The 17,943-nt window shown below is 35.7% G+C and overlaps 1 protein-coding gene across 1 annotated transcript in view; it reads left to right on the top strand.

Moving 5' to 3' along the window:
- The window catches only part of Cnbd1 (cyclic nucleotide binding domain containing 1), a 358,967-nt gene that overhangs the window by 136,395 nt on the left and 204,629 nt on the right, over positions 1–17,943 (top strand). The window lies entirely within an intron of this gene.

The raw sequence follows: 17,943 nt of genomic DNA, 5'->3' as shown, positions 1-17,943 counted from the left end.
TCCACATTGAAGCCTAATAGCCACAATTCTGCTCTCTGTTCCCATAAGTTCATCATTTCTAGGTTACACATACAATTGAAATTGTGTGACATTTGTCTTCCAGTGTGTCACTTTTTTTTTTTTTTTTGGCAAGCATATAACTTTACTACTTACTAAAGATGAAATCAAATTTGCATGCACAGGTGAGCACTCATTGAAACACCTTGGATTCATCACATATTTGAGTTTCAATTAGCATATATATACATATATATATGCTATATATATGCTCTCTCTCTATATATATATATAGAGAGAGAGAGCAAGAGAGAGAGAGAGAGAGAGAGAGAGCAATAATGGGAATATGTTATGCATCAATAGCAGCAACAGCTTTTCCAGGTTCTGCAGTCATTTAAACAAAATTGTAGAGACATCCAGCACACTCCCTTTAAACAAAACTAAAAAAACAAAAAAACAAAACAAAACAACAACAATAAAAAAAAAGTTAAAAACAAAGTCCCAGAAACCAGCACAGTTCTGTTACTCTTCTGGTACTTAGCATCATATTTTTTTAAAATTAGCTTCTCAGTCATCATCTTGGAGGAAACCATTCTGAGCAACATCATTAAAAACAGCTGTGATAAAGCATGGTCACTACTATGTATCATAAAGCAGGTCTACACATGAGTGAGTACATATAATGTTTGGCTTTTTGTGATTGGGTTACCTCCTCAGAATGGTTTCTTCGAGTTCCATCCATTTTCCTGCAAATTTCAAGATTCCATTGTTTTTTCTGCTGAGTAGCACTCCATTGTGTAAATGTACCACATTTTCTCTATCCATTCTTTGATTGAGGGGCACCTAGGCTGCTTCCAGTTTCTGGCTATTACAAATAGTGCTGCTATGAACATGGTTCAACATATATCCTTATTATATGACTGTGCTTCTTTTGGGTATATGCCTAGGAGTGGAAATGCTGGATCTTATGGTAGACTGATTCCCATTTTCTTGGGGAGTCGCCATACTGATTTCCACAGTGGCTGTACAAGTTGGTACTCCCACTACTCCCAGCAGTGGAGTAGTGTTCCCCTTTCTCTGCATCCTCTCCAGCATAGACTGTCATTGGTATTTTTGATTTTAGCCATTCTGACAGGAGTAAGATGGTATCTCAGAGTTGTTTTGATTTGCATTTCCCTGATGACTAAGGATGTTAAACACTTTCTCATGTGTCTTTCAGCCATTTTAGATTCCTCTATTGAAAATAGTCTATTTAGTTCTGTTCCCTACTTTTTAATTGGGTTGGTTGGTGTTTGGGGGACAAGCTTCTTGAGTTCTTTGTATATTTTGGAGATTAGCCCTCTGTCAGATGTGGGGTTAGTGAATATATTTTCCCAGTCTGTGGGCTGCCGCTTTGTCTTGCTGACTGTGTCCTTTGCCTTACAGAAGATTCTCAGTTTCAGGAGGTCCCATTTATCAATTTTTAATCACAGTGTCTGTGCTACTGGTGTTATGTTTAGGAAGTGGTCTCCTGTACCGATTAATTCAAAGGTATTTCCCACTTTGTCTTCTAATAGGTTCAGTGTAGCTGGATTTATGTTGAGATCTTTGATCCTTTCTGACTTAATTTTTGTGCAAGGCAATAGGCTTAGGTCTAACTGCACTCCTCTACATGTCTGCAACCAGTTATTCCAGCACTGTTTGTTGAGGTTGTTCTCTTTGTTCCATCGTATAAATTTGGATTGTTTGTCAAAAATCAAGTGTTTATAGGTGTGTGGGGTAATATCAGGGTTTTCAATTCTATTCCATTGGTCTACCTGTCTATTTTTGTGCCAATACAAAGCTGTTTTCAGCACCATAGCTCTAAAATAGAGCTTGAAGTCAGGGATGGTGATGCCTCCAGAAGTTCCTTTTTTGTATAGGGATGTTTTGGCTATCCTGGGTCTTTTGTTTCTCCATATAAAGTTGAAAATTGTTCTTTCAAGGTCTGTGAAGATTTGTGTTGGGATTTTGATGGGGATTGTAATGAATCTGTAGATTGCTTTTGGCAAGATTGCCATTTTTACTATGTTGATCCTACCTATCCAAGAGCATGGGAGATCTTTCCATTTTCTGTTATCTTCTTTAATTTCTTTCTTTAGAGACTCAAAATTATTATGGTACAGGTCTTTCACATTTTTGGTTAGTGTTACCCCAAGGTATTTTATATTGTTTGTGGCAATTGTAAAGGGTGATGGTTCTCTGATTTCTTTCTACACCAATGTATCATTGGTGTATAGTAGGGCTATGGATTTTTTTGAGTTAATCTTGTATGCTACCACTTTGCTGAAGGTGTTTATCAGCAGTAGGAGTTCTCTGGTAGAGTTTTTGGGTCACTAATGTAGTCTATCATATCATCTGTAAATAGTTTGAGTTTGACTTCCTCCTTTCTGATTTGTATTCCCTTGTTCTACTATTTTTTGTCTTATTGCTCTAGCTAGAACTTCAAGGACAATATAGAAGAGGTATGTAGAGAGTGGACAGCCTTGTGTTTTCCCTGAATTTAGAGGAATTGGATTGAGTTTCTCTCCATTTAATATGATGTTGGCTGTTGTCTTGCTGTATATTGCTTTTATTATGTTGATGTATGTTCCTGTTATCCCTAATTTCTCCAAAACCTTTATCATGAAGGGTTGGATTTTGTCAAAGGCTTTCTCAGCATCTAGTGAGATGATCATGTAGTTTTTTCTCAGTCTGTTTATATTGTGGATTACACTGATGGATTTTCAGATGGCTAAGCATCCTTGCATCACTGGGATGCAGCCTACTTGATCATGGTAGACGATTTCTCTGATATGATTTTGTATTCGATTTGCTAGTATTTTATTGAGAATTTTTGTATCAATGTTCATGAGGGATGTTGGTCTGTAGTTCTGTTTCTTAGTTGTTTCTTTGTGTGGCTTGGGTATCAACGTTATTGTAGTCTCATAAAAAGAGTTTGGCAATGTCCCTTGTGCTTCTATTTTGTGGAACAATTTGAGGAGTATTGGTATTAGCAATTCTTTGAATTTCTGGTTGAATTCTGCAGTGAATCCATCTGGTCCCTGGATTTTTTTGATTGGGAGACTTTTGATAACTGCTTCTATTTCCTCAGAGGTTATAGGTCTGTTTAAGTTGCTTATCTGTTCTTGATTCAATTTGGGTAAGTGATAAGTGTACAGAAAATTGTCAATTTCTTTTAAATTTTCCAATTTTGTGGATTACAGGTTTTCAAAGTATGACCTGAGGATTCTCTGGATTTCTTCAGTGTCCGTTGTTATGTCCCCCTTTTCATTTCTGATTTTGTTAATTTGCATGATCTCTCTCTGCCTTTTCATTAATTTGGATAACCATTAGTCTGTTTTGTTGATTTTCTCAAAGAACCAACTCTTTGTTATATTGATTCTTTGAATTGTTTTCTTTGTTTCGACTTTGTTGATTTCTGCCCTCAGTTTGATTATTTCCTGGCATCTGCTCCTCCGGGGTGAATATTCTTCCATTTTTTTTTCTAGAGCTTTCAGCTGTGATGTCAGATCTCTGGTGTGGTTATTCTCTAGTTTCTTCATGTGAGCACTTAGAGCTATGAGCTTTCCTCTTAGTACTGCTTTCAAAGTGTCCCATAAGTTTGGGTATGTTGTGTCAACATTTTCATTGAATTCTAGGAAGTCTTTAATTTCTTCCTTGACCCAGGAATGTTGCAAATGTATATTGTTCAATTTCCATGAGTTGCTAGGTTTTTTTCACTTTGATTTGTTTTTGATTTCTAACTTTAAAGCATGGTGGTCTCATAAGACACAGGGGATTATTCCAAGTTTTTTGTACTTGTTGATGTTTGCTATGTTGCCGAGAATGTGGTTGATTTTTGAGAAGGTTCCATGTGGTGCTGAAAAGAAGGTATATTCTTTGGCGTTTGGATAGAAAGTTGTATAAATGTCTGTTAATCCCAATTGGGTCATAACTTCTGTTATTTCCTTTGTCTCTTTTTTAAGTTTCTGTCTGGTGGTCTTGTCCAGTGGTGAGAGTGGGGTGTTGAAGTCTCCCACTATAACTGTGTGAGGCCTTATTTGTGATTTGAGTTTTAATAATATTTCTTTTATGATTGTTGGTGCCTTTGTATTTGGGGCATAGATATTTAGAATTGATACTTCTTCCTGATGGATTTTTCCTGTGATGAATATGAAATGACCTTCTTCTTCTCTTTGATTGATTTTAGTTCGAAGTTTATCTTGTTAGATACAAGGATCGCTACCCCAGCTCGTTTCTTGGGTCCATTTGACTGGAGTATCTTTTCCCAACCCTTTACTCTGAGGTAATGTCTGTCTTTGAATTCAAGGAGTGTTTCTTGTATGCAGCAGAAGGATGGATTCTGTCTTCATATCCAATCTGTTAGCCTGTGTCTTTTTATAGGCTAGTTAAGACCATTAACATTGAGGGAAATTAAGTTCCATTCAGTGTTTATTATTGTTTGTTTTTGGTTTGTTGTTGGTACTGGTATTGTATGTGGATTTACCCTGCCTTTTATTTTGTGTTTATGTAGAGTGGGATTATCTGTTGCCTATGTTTATTCAAGTGTAGTTAATTTCCTTAGGTTGGAGTACTTCCAGTTTTTTTTCTGCAGGGCTGGATTAGTGGTTATATATTGTTTAAATCTGGTTTTGTCTCAGAATATCTTGTTTTCTCGATTTATGTGATTGAAAGCTTTGCTGGGTATAGTAGTCTGGGCTGGCATCCATGTTCTCTCAGAGTTGGTAGAATGTCTTATCCAGGTCCTTCTAGCTTTCAGAGTTTCCATGGAGAAGTCTGGTGTAATGCTGATAGGTTTGCCTTTATATGTTACTTGGCCTTTTTCCCTTTCTGCTCTTAATATTCTGTATGTTTGGTGTTTTAATTATTATGTGACGAGGGGACTTTCTTTTGTGTTCCGCTCTATTTGGCTTCTTTTACTTTCATTGTCATGTCTTTCTTTAGGTTGTGAAAGTTTTCTTCTATGATTTTGTTGAATATGTTTTCTGCACCTTCGAGTTGGGTTTCTTCACATTCTTCTATACCTATTATCCTTAGATTTGGTCTTTTCATGGTGTCCCAAATTTCCTGATTATTTTGTGTTATGGATTTGTTAGACTTCAGATTTTCTTTGCTTGATGAGTTTATTTCCTCTAGTTTGTCTTCAGCGTCTGAAATTCTGTCTTCCTTCTCTTGTATTCTATTGGTTATGCTTGCATCTGTGGTTCCTGATTGTTTACTAAGCTTTTCCACTTCAAGCATTCCCTCAGTTTGTGTTTTCTTTTTTGTCTCTAATTCAGTTTTCAGGTCCTGAACTGTTTCCTTCAGCTGTTTAATTGTATTTTCTTGACTTTTTTGGCTATCTTTGATTTCTTGCATCTTTTGGGTTGTCTTTTCTTCCATTTCTCTGAAGGATTTTCTGATTTCCTCTCTTAGATTCTCTATCATTTCCATGAAGTTGTTTTTAAGGTTGCTCTCTTCTGCTTCTTCTGTGTTGGGATGTTCATGTCTTGATGGTGTAGAGTCCCTAGGCTCTGGTGGTGTCATATTGGTTTTCCTGTTGTTGGATGTGTTCTTTTATTGTCATCTTCCCCTCTCTTGTTCCAGTGGGTGCAGTTGGTGTCACTTACTTTCCTGGTGTGTATGGGTCTGGTGTTCTCTTCAGGTGTGTGCAATTGGCTTTGATATTCTGATGGGTTTCAAGTTGGTTGCAGGCAGGTCTGAGGCACTCGCTCTCCAGGTGGGTTAGAGCAGCACTGGAGCAGAGATGTCAGCAGACTCTGGGTTACTTGGTCCTCAGGAGTCGAGTGGTCCTGTTGAAGATTCCTGGGCAGGGTTTGCCAGGGTGGGCAGATGGAAGTTGGGCCCAAGTTAGGGGCCGAATCAGCTCATCTCTGGACTCTGCACTGTGTAGGGGCCCGGAATGGCCCAGCGAACTCAGGAGAGTCAGGTTACTGCAAGTTTTTTTAAAAATTCTATTCTTTTAGTATATAGAGATGTTAATTATCATTTGTTTCAAAACTACATTTCAATTTATCTGCAGTTTACATAAGCAGAAACCAAGGCTCCTTGTTTAGGGAACACATAGGAAGCCACATACCCCTCAAGAGATAAAATGTGATTCATGCCCAGGAATTCTTGATTCCAAAGATGGTTTCCTTACACATGAAATTCTTCAGTGTGCACAGAGATAAATCATGTTTCTTTTCTTGACAAGCCCAGTATTTATGATCTGATAGATATAATTATAGTCCTCACAGTGGGTCAGAGAGCCATCTTCTGCTCTGATGAGTGTCTTGTAGTCAAGAATAACATTCAGCTCTGATTTTGACTTTGTTCATATTATGTCAAGCATTTAGTCTTATTGGTTCCCTTTCAGACTGAACAGTGCAATGAATACACCCTGCATATATTTTATTATCTCAATGATGCCACTGGCTTGTAGACTGGCTCAAACTCCTTTCCTTTCTTTCCCAGTTATACTTTTTAATTTTATACAGGTATCAGGAACTCTAACTTTAATATGCATATTACCTTCCCAGACTATCAAACTGCAGGTCTCACCATAGTTCTCATTCTGTTGGACACACAGCACAGCCTTTGTAAAGTACTTTGAGTGCTGTGAATTTATATAGCATATAAATGTCATGTTTCTCTATATTTCTGTAACCATTTTAGGATAAACCCTTTAATTCTGTCTAACAAAAATTTTCAGAGATGGTAAATAATATGTTGAAAAGGGAATAACTTGCTAAAATAAATCATTATATAATTATGTAAAAGAAAAATGATATAATTTGTGATTCTTTTTCTTATCTGTGAAGGAAGGTTTTAGACAGATTTGGTTCACATATTAGTTTTCCTACACAGCAGTTTCTTAGCTATATCTTGGTTTATTCTTAGACGATTTTAGATTATATTAACAAACTGCAGATTTTACTTTTATAACAAATGACATAGAATACCTATTACCTGAGAAGCTGTGATAATTATTTGAAAAGAGAGAAGTAGCTCTGCTCTCATGTCCTTTGTGTTGGGTTCTGCTGAAGAAACTAATCAATGACTTTCATTGTAACACGTGCTTTTGAGTATTACAAAGTGTCCTAGGACCAGGTGAAATCAATTAGGAACTGTATTTAAAAGCATGAGAATATCTGTTGCATATATGTGCAAGAAAAAATATTAATACTAAAGATCAAACCCTTTAGAGCTAGCAAGAAGATTATGCAGAATATTATAAAACATACTAGAAATTTGGACTTTCTTCAAATTTTAACTCAAAATTGTGTATATGATTTTGTTGACTCATTAAATTACTACTTGTTGAAACCACAATAAACAAAAAACCCAAACTTATTACTCTTATTGTGTTGGCCTGAATGAAAATGGCCCCCATAGATTCATAGGAAGTAACATTATTGCAGGTGTGGCCTTGTTGAAGTAGGTGTGGCCTTGTTGGAGGAAGTTTGTCACTGGGGATGGGCTTTGAGATTTCAGAAGCTCAAGCCAGGCCTAGTGGTTCACTGTCTCTTGCTGCTGATGTGGATTCAGATGTACAAGTCTCACCTTCCTCTCCAGCACTCTGTCTGCCTGCATGCTGCAATACTTCCCACCATGATGATAATGGACTAGACCTTGGAACTGTAAGCTGGCCCTAATTGAATGTTTTCTTCTATAAGAGCTGCCATGGTCATGGTATCTCTTCACAGCAATAAAACACTAACTAAGAAACTTATACTTACTACTTCTCAAAGGGAATGATAACATAATGTAGAAAGTGGTGAATTACATTTGTAGGAAGAGTATCAGTGCTATTGGATAAAAAGGATTTACAGAAAGGTTAGGGGATTATCATTTCAGAAAACAAAAAAAAAGAATCCCGAATGAATGTTGAAGACTGAGCAGACAAGAAATGGCAAGAAAGGGTTTCAAACTAATCACAGGGGCAGCATCACATGGGATTCTAGATCACTACTAAGACAATGTTTTGCCATAATAAGTGAAATGGTAAGACATTGGAAAATATTTGACATGGATCACATGTAATTTAGTTACATTGTAAATGAATAACTTAGCATTTAAATTTAAAACTTAGTGGTATGTCAAAATAGGTATCTAATACATAAATTGGGAAGCAGATAAGAATCTCAACATGAATGATGACAGAGAAACAAGAAATTGCAACCCTGGTTTGTGGTGAATGCTTAATGTTAAGATGTTTAGAAGACAAAGACTGACCTGGGAAAAAGCCTATAAAGAAATAGCCACTTAGGTAAGAGAGACTAGGATCAAAGTGAGACAAGTGAGCAAGATGATCTAAGCAGGACTGTCAAATCCTGAGCGGTCAGTTAAATTTAAAGCAGAACTGAATACTGTATATACTCATAAAGAGGTGTGAATAAATTTCTATGGAATTAGATCTAAGTTTTGAATATTACTGTCTTCACCATACTAACCAATGTGCACACAACAATAATAATATTCACATGAGGAACATTTCAAGCACAAAAAAAGAAAATGTCTTTTGAAGGATCTAAAGAACACCCCAAAATAGACAGAAAATGAAAGAAAATTGACCCTTGAAAAATTGATGATAGCAGACAAAGTGTGCATATGCATTTCGTTTCACGACCCCATAAGTTAAGTGCAGCAAAAACCTTAGGCTTAAAGACTTATACTGTCAGACAACACAGTTCAGAGCCTGGGGGAGAAGCTTGAAATTTTAAGTGGGAATACACAGAGAAGGTTAGCTTTAAAACACATAAATTAGCTTTATCAAATTCATAGATACACACACACACAACACACACACACACACACACAGAGAGAGAGAGAGAGAGAGAGAGAAGAGAGAGAGAGAGAGAGAGAGAGAGAGAGAGAGAGAGAGAGAGAGAGAGAGAGAGAGAGGGGAGAGAGAGAGGAGAGAGAAAATTTTATTGCTAGAAAAGTCAGTAGATAAAACCAAAAAGAAACAGACACTTCTGTTCCCAAATACTGCAGGAAAGATGTTAGAGCTAAAATCTATCTAACCCTGAAGTAAAAGTTTAAAATACCTTTAAAATAAAGTTTACTCTATCTGTAGTATTGGCAGCGCATCAAATAGAAGAGCATTAAGCATGCTGCAGGAACATGAAAGTATTATGGAGCATAAATTATCATATAAATAGTGTATCAACAAAAATATTAGTCAGCAGAAACCCTGAGATGATCCCAAAGGTAGAAATAGTAGGTAAGTCCTTTTAAGTGTGAATTTGTAACAAGTGCAAGACTTAAAAAAACTGTGAAATTTCATCTAGAAAGTATGAAAAAGAAAATTAAAAGCAAGTATTATACATAAAAGATAGAAATATTAGAAAGTCAGTATTTTATTTAAGAAGGTACAATGGTAAATAGATGTGTATCTAATAAGATAATTTAAAACACACAAAGGAAAATTCACTGAACTGAACAAATAGAAGAAAAATGTAATCACAGTTGTAGAATTTGTGCATTTCAGTAAGTTACTGAATGTCCTTAAAAATGTCAATGACATTGATTGTATAAATGTCTCTACCTACTCATCTTCATCCTACTGATAGTAATATAGCCTGACAGCAGAATTAACTATTTTTTTGTGTAAGATGAATTTTGTAGCAGGCTTTTTCTTTTAGGCCACAGACTAAGCTCTCAATCATGAAAAATAGGCAATATTAATCATGAATGCTCAGTCTTAGCTTATGTTTGTTTCTGGCTAGATATTTTTCTTTAACTTAAATTAACCTGTTTCTCTTCATCTACATTTGCCTCAGGGCTTTTGACCTTTCTGTATGTTCTACTCTCTGTGTCTGCTGTCTGGCAGCTGCTGTCTAGCTGGCCCTGTTTATCCTTTCTCTGTCTAGCTATTAGACATTCTGCTCTTTATTAGACCATTCAGGTGCATTAGGCCGGCAAGGTGAAAAAGCAACAACACATCCTTACATAATTAATCAAATGCAGCACAAACAAATGTAACACATCCTTACATTGTTGAACAAATTTGACATGGACATGTCTGACACACCTTTACACAGTTGAAGTAATATGCTGTAGTATAAACAAATGGAACATATCTTTACATAGTTAAATATTTCACAACATAATTTCCTAGGGAAAGAATATGTGAATTCTAGACTCAGTTAACAATTCTTTTAAAGTGTTATGGAATGGTTACTATATCTGCATTTGAATTACCCACAAAGCACATAAAATTGGAAGAGACAGAATACTTGGGGAATTTTGATTGGCTATAGTTTTCTGTAGTTATCTCTGTCTGATAAAAGTGAATTTTCCTTGATGATGGATGGAGACTACATTTATCCATAAGTATAACAACAAATGCCTAAGATTGTTGTCAATTATGCCGGTTTAGTAAATTGGTGGTTGTAGATTCTCCTTAAATAACTGTAATGTCCCTCACTAGCTTTAACTAGCTCCTTTCCAAGTACATGGTGTCTTTTCTTGTTGAGTGAGCATTAAGTCCAACTAGAGAGCTGTTGGTTACTGCCAAACTGTGTGTGCCACTACCATGCCTGTAGGGAGTTGTGGAACCAATTCCAATGGATATATCTACAAAACACTTCCACATCTAAGGCTAAGGGAAAATTGTAGAAAAGAGGGAAGAAAAATTTAAGAGCTAGAGGATCAAGGAAATTGCTGTAAAATTGCATCTTCTAATATCATAAATTGTTCTATCCATCTTATCAACTGAACCTCCAAATGTGAACTGAACAAGATCAATACCAATGAACATGCCAAAGTGGACAGGGCAAAGCCCAGAGGTCTCAACCTTACTCAAAGAACTATAGGCACCTGAATAAAGCTGGGGGAAAGATCCATGGTCCTCTTGGGGAAACAGCATGACATCTGATTGTCCAGTGCCAAACAGCCAGTCACACATACACAAAACATTATATTGGTTCAACAGGTAATATTTAACAATATGTATGTTCATACACAAACATATAAAGCAACAATTAATGAAAAAGAATGCCATAAATTTTAACAAGAGCAGGGAGGGATATATTGGAGAGTTGGAGGAAGGAAAGGAAAATTTTTAATTAAGCTACAATTGAAAAAACAAACAAACAATATCCTGTGGGCTAGTTTCCTGCTATGAGGCACCAGGAGGGTGAAGCAGATTAATAGATGGGAGTTTTTCCCACAAAATTATTTAAGTAATCTTTTCTAGTGCACAAAAACCCTTTAAAATATTAACAAATTTACAATTATCAATTACTTTTGAAATTTAAGGAATTATTTTTTTCTTAATTATGAATGCCTGGCATTAGCTTGGCTTGTTTCTGACCAGCTTGTCTTAAATTATCCCATGTACCTTTTGCCTCTGGGCTTTTATCTTTCACTATTTCTGTATATCTTATTTTACTACTTTTACCATGGCTGGCTATGTAGCTGGGTGGCTGGTCCTTGATGTCTTCCTCTCCTTGTTCTCTTGCTCCTCTTATTTATACTCACTGCCTGCTAGCAACACCTATCCTTTCTCCTGCCTCACTATTGGCCGTTAAGCTCTTTATTAGACTATTAAGTGTTTTAGACAAGCAGAGTAACACAGCTTTACAGAGTTAAAACAAATGTAACATAAACAAAAGTAGCATACCTTAAGATAATATTCCCCAATATTTTCTCCTTTTTTTCTAAACAAAAATGAAGAGTTTTAACTTTATAATAACATAATGTCCCCCTTCCTTTTCCTCTCTCCTACTCCCATGTACCTTTCTTTCCTCTCTTTCATATTATTGGTCTGTTTTTCATATTCCTAATATTAAATTCCTAAATACTTAAGTACAATGTGGTCTGTATTTATGTTTTCAGGTCTGATTTTTGGTATTGGATAACCAATAGGTGTGTTCTAGAAATTCCAGAGGGTCTCACCAACATGACTGCCTAAACATGAGCTGAACAGGGACAACAATAGACATGCCAACATGGATGAGGGGAAGCCTAGGAGGCTTCAACCTTGCATACAGATCTACAGGCAACTAAGCTGGTGAAATAATATTCCCATCACTAAAATGTAAATCTTTTCTTCTTCAAAGTAGTCTGCTAGGAATTACAACTCAAAAAAGATCACAAACAAATCAATAAAATAGTTAAAAGATCTGAACATTTTCAAAAAGGTTATATGTAATATAGCAGCATAATCCTTAAAATTACTAGACTTAGATAAAGCAATGAAAGCAAATTTTCTTAAGAGTAAAGAACAACTAATATTTTGTGCATTGCTGGAGTCAAGATAAAAGGAGGATGCAGTTGACTATATTTTTATTTTAAATTTTCATTGAGTTTTTCTTTGATAGTTTCAAACAAGTATAATATACATTCTGGTTATTAAACCCCCTTGATAGCTCCCTCTGACCCTCACCTCCCGGTGAAGACATCTCCCTACAACTTCTTCCGTCACAGCCATAACAGCTTTTTATTTCCTTTGAGACTTACAGAGACTATCTGTAGCCATTTGTATGGAATTTTCCACTTGAATATGGTGGGCTCCTCAGTGGATAACATAACTTGAAGCAGGCTGGAGCTAGGCTCTGTAATCTCCTTCCTTATACGTAAGTGAATCTAGACTAGCACAACGTTGTATAGGTCCACTGCAGGCAGCCACAGTGGCTGTGCTATCATGACTGCATTGGCTGTGTCATAAGAGTTCAGCATTTCACAGCCCTCTCCCTATCTTCTTCCTGCTCCCATTTTCTGTGATGTTCCCTGAAATTGGGAAGGGTTGGTACAAAAGTTCTGTTTAGGTGATCACTCAGCTGTCACTTATTCTCAGCACCCCTGAACAATCATGTACCTCTGCAAGCACCATGGTTCACTGAAAAGAGTGACTTCTCCAAATAGGACTGGGAATAATATTTGTCTATGTGCATAAACATAAATACTTAGAAAACAGCTTGGTACCTTGACAATCTAGTTAAACAAGAATATTAATTCACCCCAGGGCCTAAGATGCCCACAGCTATTGGTTTTTGAAAATTTGTAGTACCAGTAATGGTACCTTTTGTGGAACAGGCTTAAAACCAAGCCAGGGGTGTTAATTTACTCATATAACAGTCATGGTACAATTGTTCATACAAGTATGGTACCTAGTATGGCAAGATGGTATTGCAGATTATAGGTTCACAGCTAGATAAGACCATGAATAGATTTTCTCAAATAGCAGCCAGGATAGCAGCTTTGTAGCACCACCAGACCTAACTGTCAGTTAATGTTAGATTGTTCTACACACTACAGTCAAGGTATGAGATATCAAACAGGCTCTTGGTGTGGTTCTTGGTTGCTCAGTAGAACTAGTTAGTATGATAGTATGACTTCTTATCAATTAGTTCTGGTGAGCAATGGAGGACCAAGCTGAGAGTCTGTAGTGCTTAAGGGACCACTAATGCTTATCTGACAAATAACTTGTTAGGAGCTATGTAATTTCTTACAAAGGGTTATTGCTTAGTAACTCTTGGCTTTCATGAACAGCACTATCCGGACGTAGAAAATGTCTCCTTTATACAATATAACTTTTAATTGATTCACAAAGAAATGATTTACCATATCCACATGTCTTTTTCATGCATCCTTAGTTTTGGTCAACTTTCCTTACCACTTTTTGTATCTTCAATGTTCACCATACCCATTCATACATAAAGCTTTTCACTCCCCACATTTCCCTCTCAGTTTTCATATTACTTACATTATGCAATCTGCCCTTCCTTAAGGAATCCCTGCCCCAATGGTACTTACCTCATTTTATTCCAAAGTAGCACTTGTTAAATGCACAAGTCCAGTGAGTTGAGGCTATGAAGGATCACTGTATGGTAGAGAACATGCAGTGCTTTTCTGAGACTAGTCACCTTGCTTAGTACAACTTTGTCTAATTTCATTCATTTGTTTCTGAAAATTTCATAATTTCTATTTAATTCACAGGTGAATAAAATTCCATTGTGCGTATGTACCACATTTTCATTATCCATTCATCAGCTGATGGGCATCTAGACTGATTCCATTTCCTAGTTGTTTGGAATGGATCAGTGATGAACAGGGATAAGATGGTGTCTTGGTATCTAGTCCTTCACAGCCCCTTTTGACTATGATGGCTCTTTCTCCTTAGAGGCAGGTGTTTATGCTTATTTAATTTGTAAAAGGTCCATGCTCTGTGTGAATCAGGAGGCTGACCCCAGAAGAGAGGCAAAGCCACTTTCCCATCAGTGAGTATGGCTGCTGGGCTTCACACTACAATTGGCTATTCAGATCAAATTTCTTGGTGTATATTGTTGGTCACGTGCTCCAACTTAATGATAATCAGATCTACTTTGTCTCTATGTTCTTCCTGACACTCAGATAGTTTTACTGTATTTTCTTTTTGTCATTTGAAGAATTTCTTTGCTATGTCACATAGTTAGGGAATTTAATCTACCAATTGAGATAAAAAACAGAGCTTATGTTTGACAGTGCTGACATTTGACAACTGATCATCCTGTAAGCTTAGTAGCAGGGTAACAATGCTGCTGTTTCCATATCCCAGTTAATACATGACTTACATGTTAGTGAATTTGATTTTTGACACTTACAACAAATAGATGTTTGTGTTGAAAGTACACTTAGGCTATAGACAAATAATGACTTTCCTCCTTATAATCCAGGGTCATCTTACATTTTAATATTTTCTTTAAGATTCTATATCTATGTGCTTCTATATTGAGGTAGATCCCTACTTCCTATCTTTCAGCTTCCATGGTAAGAATGCAAGCTGTATTTGCCTGTGATTTCCTTAACCTCACTAGATAGGCTGCTGCTGGCTTTAATCACTGCCTCTTATCCAATGCACTATATATATATATATATATATATATATATATTATATTATATATTCAAACCTGGTGAATTCGTGTTTCTATAGCACTTTTCACTGACATTTCAAGAACAGCTGTATGAAACCAAACTTTTGGTTTTATTCTCCAGGATTTGATTTTGGTTGTCCTTAGATGAGTCTGTTAATCATAGGCAAACTGCCAGCTGTTTCCTGCCCATAAATTTCTAATATCATCCTCCTTGCTTCACAAGTTCTAGCAACATTGAGTTTTGCAATTTTCCTAAACACAGTGAGCACACTAATACTGATGGACACTGCCCATCCTGATTTTTTTTGTTTTCCATTCTCTTTCTTTATGTCCTATCCTAAATAGGACATAAACTTATCTACATATTAATCTCCCATGACTACTTTTCTATATTTTATTATCTCTGAGGATTTTTAATACTACTATTTTTTCTAAGTTCTTTATTTATTGTAACTATGAAAATATAATTTTTAGAAAGGTAGTGTCACATTGTTCTTTTAAATCTTTACAATACTACTCATGTACCTTACTGGTAAATAGATGTACAGGATACATTTGGTGGACTATTTCTGAAAATAAATGCATTTTGGAGAGATTATTCCTTTGACTTGTCTTAAAACATTGTTGCATTACCCTTACCATGGTGTGATACACAATAGATTTAATGTAGGCTTAGATATGACCTCTTGAGAATGCAAAAATATGGCTTTCAGTAATATATCCCAACCTGTACTCAACCTCAGTGCATAATCCATTTGAAATCAACTCACAACTCAGTTATTAACTTTATATTATGTATAGCTTTTTGGATAAGATAATTTATTATCCCTATGTTTGTATTTTTTTTAGAAAGGAAATAGTGTCAGTATATACATTTCCATATTAGAATCACAAATAGTGGTCTATTTAGAAAATGACTTTCTGTTCCTCTTAATACCATAATATTGTGGGCTGTAGATAGTTACCAATACCTGAATACTAATAGCAAAATGACATATTTTGTTTTTAATTGAAAATGAAAAATTCGTATCATATATTCAGATCATGTTTTCCCTTTCCCCATCTCCTCCCTAATCCTCCGCAACTCCCCATCCTCCCAACTCCATGCCTTCTTTCTCTCTGAAGTAAAAAATAAATAGACAAATTAGAATAATTAGAATGAACAAATAAAAAAGACAGAGCTTGGGAAACATACACATGCATAGACACATGACACATAAACACAATCAAAACTGATAAAAATACAAAATTAGAAACCATAATATCCAAGAAAAACACCAGCAAGTTAAATTAAAAAGTGTCCAAATAAAGCAATATGTGGCAAAAATAAAAATCTCAAAAAATACCTTTGAATTCATTTTGTGTTGAGTCTCTACTTTGATCATGGGCGTTACCTTTAAGTGTAGTTGGTATACCCAGTAATAGTCTCCCTGTGAAAATGTAATTTTTTTCTTTATGAGTGGTAGTCAGTTGAGTACAGTTTCTTGGTTAGGGATGGGAGCTTTATTTCCTCATCTCAGTTATGGGACACAATCTTGTTTGTACCTCTTCAGGTCCTATGCTTGTGCTTGTTGCCATAATCTCTTGGAATTCACTTGTGTGTCAGTTCTATGCATTCATGTCTACATTAAATCTTGTATTCCCTGTTTTTTGATGATTCCATTTATATATATATATATATATACATATATATATATATGTATATATATATATAAAATTTATGAAGCTCCTACTACAATATGTTTTCATATGATCCCTTAAATAGCTTTTAGTATTAATTAGCCCTTTCTGCATTCCTTCTCACACCCAGTTCCTCTTTCCCTATTCCCATTTAATCCTAATATCGCTAATATTAGGCTCTAATATATCTGCCTCCTCTCTACAGCTATATATTATATTTCATTTTTTATTTGTTTTTTCAAGACAGGATTTCTCTGTGGCTTTGGAGGCTGTCCTGTAACTAGCTCTTGTAGACTAGGCTGGTCTCCAACTCACAAAGACCCACCTACCTCAGCTATTTCCCTTCCCTTTGAAGAATTTCCTCTCCCCCTAATTCCTTATACTATATCTACCAATAGTTACATGCCTATTGATAACTTAAGAGCTAACATCCAAATATTAGATAATATATGCCATATTTGGGGTTGTGGGTTACCTCACTCAGGATCCATCTATTCAGCTGTAAATTCCATATTTTTTAACAGCTCAATGATATTCCATTGTGCAGATGACCACATTGATCATTCATGTGTCTAATGATAGACATTTAGCCTGTGTACATTTTCTGGTCATTATGAATAGAACATCAGTGAACATAGGTGAGCAGGTGTTTCTGTGGTGGCATAAAGCAATGTCTTGCAAAAACAGTAGACTAATTGTACATGAGGTAGATTTCCAGCTTCCTGAGGACCAGCTTCCAGCAGCACAGGGTTTGATGGGGATCCATGGGCTCTGCAAACTACTTTTTTAATCCGAGAGAGTAAGGGAAAAAAAAACACACACACTTTCTTGATGGTTTCCTCCTTATTTTTTTGTTATTCTTATCATTAGTATTCCTCTACATATTTCCTAATGTATTCCATTTCTCATTCTTGATGTTTTCCTTTTAGACTTCTTTATTTTTTTCCTTACAGAATATATACCCTGGTAGAATCTTTCAAGCAGCATAAAAATTACAATGTGGTTACATTCTATTTTTCAAGTTAATGATTATAATGAATTCAGGTAAAAAATATGTTTCCCATTTCCCTTACATGATTAAATAAAGTCATCCCAAGAATCCACATGCATTCACATCTAAGTAACTTGTAACAGATTAACAGAGTATAAGCAAGCATGGTATTTTACTCAGCCAGTTCTTTTACTGGCAGTCTGCATATTGCAGCTACAAAGAAAGAATCAATCACTTTATTACTTATCATGAAAGTTAATCTTATAAGAATTCTTAAAAGAATTGCAACCCTAAACTTTTATATATGAAAACTAATCAGTCAGCTCTACTTTAAACCTTTATGGTAGATACCCACTCATCAATGTATATATGTTGAGGGCAGATATGGGTAAAGGAATTAACCATCCTCTT

This window comes from Cricetulus griseus, chromosome 2 (genome assembly GCF_003668045.3).
Source record: "Cricetulus griseus strain 17A/GY chromosome 2, alternate assembly CriGri-PICRH-1.0, whole genome shotgun sequence".
NCBI lineage: Eukaryota > Metazoa > Chordata > Mammalia > Rodentia > Cricetidae > Cricetulus > Cricetulus griseus.
This window is presented reverse-complemented; position numbering and strand designations above follow the sequence as displayed.